This window comes from Theropithecus gelada, chromosome 3 (genome assembly GCF_003255815.1).
Source record: "Theropithecus gelada isolate Dixy chromosome 3, Tgel_1.0, whole genome shotgun sequence".
In the NCBI taxonomy this organism is placed as follows: Eukaryota; Metazoa; Chordata; class Mammalia; order Primates; family Cercopithecidae; genus Theropithecus; species Theropithecus gelada.
The window spans coordinates 153496858-153499731 of NC_037670.1; the positions used below are offsets into that span (position 1 = coordinate 153496858).

Consider the following 2874-nt stretch of genomic DNA (forward strand, 5'->3'; position numbering starts at 1 on the left):
CTCCATGTTGGTTAGGCTGGCCCTGAACTCCCGACCTCAGGTGATCTGCCTGCCTCGGCCTCCCAAAGTGCTGGGATTACAGGTGTGAGCCACCATGCCCAGCCAGTCTGACCCTTCTAATGCTTCCATTCAAAGAATCAAGCTAACTTCCAAGATGGGGGAATTGAGGAATGTTCCTGTTCACAGAGACATTCTCAACTTTGTGTAAGAGAATAGGATGGCAATGAGAACACATGGACACAGGGAGGGGAACATCACACACGAGGGCCTGCCAGTGGGTGGGGGAACATGGGGAGGGATAGCATTAGGACAAATACCTACAGCATGTGGGGCTTAAAACCTAGATGATCGGTTGATGGGTGCAGCAAACCACCATGGCACATGTATACCTATGTAACCTGCACATTCTGCACATGTATCCCAGAACTTAAAGTATAATAAAATAATAATAATAATAATAATTTTAAAATAAAAGAAAATAGGTGAGTGGCCAAGAGTACTGGCCTGGGACCAAATTCAGAGCTGGCAAACTCCTGGAATAGAAAGTTGTCCCTTTGTAGTATACATCCAGAAGCTCCTGAGAGTCAGCTGGTTTCCTGCTATTAACCTGAATTTGGTTTTACTTAATGGATTCTGGTCCCTTTCTCTGGTCCTGCTTTAAGCTTGGGCCATGATGTCCTGGGGCTTGAGGGTGAGGAGCAGGAACCTCTGTAAGGGGAACAGAAATGGTGTGTGGAGGGGCACAGGGCAGGTAAATCCAGAAAAGTTTTCAGAGGGTGTCTGGATTCCATGTTCCAGTTTCGGGCCTGTACAGAGCTAGGAGCATCTGAGACCGGGTCAGGATTTAAGGAGAAAGAGAGAAGATCCCAGAAACAAAACAACAAAATAACATTATGAAAGCTGAGGGGCTGGCAAATGCAATGTGACATTTTGTTCTTTTTTTTAATTGACATATAATAACTATATATATTCATGGGGTACATAGCGATGTTTTGATACATACACTATATAGTGATTAGATAAGGGTAATTAGCATATCCATCATCTCAAACATTTATCATTTCTCTCTGTTTTTTAATTCTGGTGTATGAAATCTATTAAATTATGATACACATAAAAAATTCATGAGATATTTCTCTTTTGTAATAAACAACGCAGTGGCCAATTATTACTCATGAGTAGCTTTTTTCAGATAAGCTATCAAGTCCGCCCTTTCTCCCTTCTTCTTAATGCCACCAAAGATCATTTTTGTTCCAGGGATGTAATTCTTTGGATTCTCCAAATACTCTATCAGTGTGTCCTCTCCTCAGGTGATGCCTTTGTTCTTACTGGTGTCTCTGTAGCAGAATCCAATGGCCTGATCTGTCTTCCACCCAAAGAGACCGTGGAGATTAGGCTCAGTCTTGTGCTTGCCTCCCTTTTCCATGGTGTGGCACTGGGCACACTTCTGAACACAAATATTTTTGCTTTTCTCAACATCACTCATATTTAATTCTCTCTTTTGTCACTGACACTGTGAAGGTTCCCCCTCAGAAACCAGATGTCCCGCTCTTTCATTTATCATTTCTTTGTGTGGAGAACATTCTATATCTATTTTTTAGCTACTGTTTTGTTTCTTTTTTTTTTTTTTTGAGATGGAGTCTTGCTCTGTTGCCAGGCACAATCTCGGCTCACTACAACCTCTGCCTCCCAGGTTCAAGCGATCCTCCTGCCTCAGCCTCCCTAGTAGCTGGGATTACAGGTGCATGTCACTCCGCCCAGCTAAGTTTTGTATTTTCAGTAGAGATGGGGTTCACCATGTTGGCCAGGCTGATCTCGAACTCCTGACCTAAAGTGATCCGCCTGCCTCAGCCTCCCAAAGTCCTGGGATTACAGGCATGAGCCACTGTACCTGGTTTGTTTTAGCTATTTAAAACTATATAATATATTATTGCTACATCCAGTCATCCTACAGTGGTATAGAACAGGAGTCCCCAACCCCTAAGCCATGGTCGCGTAACGGTCTGTGGCCTGTTAGGACCTGGGCCACGCAGCAGGAGGTGAGAAACAGGCTACAGAAGCTTTATCTGTATTTACAGCTGCTCCCCGTTGCTCACATTACCACCTGAGCTCTGCCTGCTGTCAGAGCAGTGGCAGCATTAGATTCTCACAGGAGCGCAAACCCTATTGTGAACTGCACATGCCAGGCTCCTTATGACAGTCTAATGCCTGATGATCTGTCACTGTCTCCCATCACCCCCAGATGGGACCATCTCGTTGCAGGAAAACAAACTTAGGGCTCCCACTGATTCTACATTTTGGTGAGTTGTATGATTATTTCATTACATATTAATATTATGATGCAATAATAATAGCAATAAAGTGCGCAATAAATGTAATGCACTTGAATCATCCTGAAACCATTCCTTACTCCCTGGTCTGTGGAAAAATTGTCTTCCTTGAACCTGGTCCCTGGTGCCAAAAAGGTTGGGGACTGCTTGTATAGAACACTAGAACTTATTCCTTCTATCTAGCTGTAATTTTGTATCATTTAATGAACATCTATCTCCCACTTCCCTCTGCCCTTCCAGCCTCTAGTATCCTGTTTTACTTTTTACTTTTATGAAATCAACTTTTCTTAGCTTCCACATAGGAGTGAGAACATGCAGTATTTAACTTTCTGTTCCTGGCTTAATTCACTTAACACAACGTGCTTCAGTTCTATCCATATTACTTCAAATAACTGGATTTCATTCTTTTTTTAGTAGCCAAATAGCGTTCTATTGTGTATGCATACCACGTTCTCTTTATCCATTCATCTGTTCTTGAACACCTAGGCTGAGTCTATATTTTGGCTATCGTGAATAGGGATGCAATAAACATAGGGGCACAGAT

The 2874-nt window shown here is 42.7% G+C and overlaps 1 pseudogene; it reads right to left on the reverse strand.

The window, feature by feature from the left end:
• Positions 1 to 1168: 1168 nt before the first annotated feature.
• LOC112621140 lies at positions 1169 to 1486 on the reverse strand (annotated as a pseudogene).
• Between the last annotated feature and the right edge of the window lie 1388 nt (positions 1487 to 2874).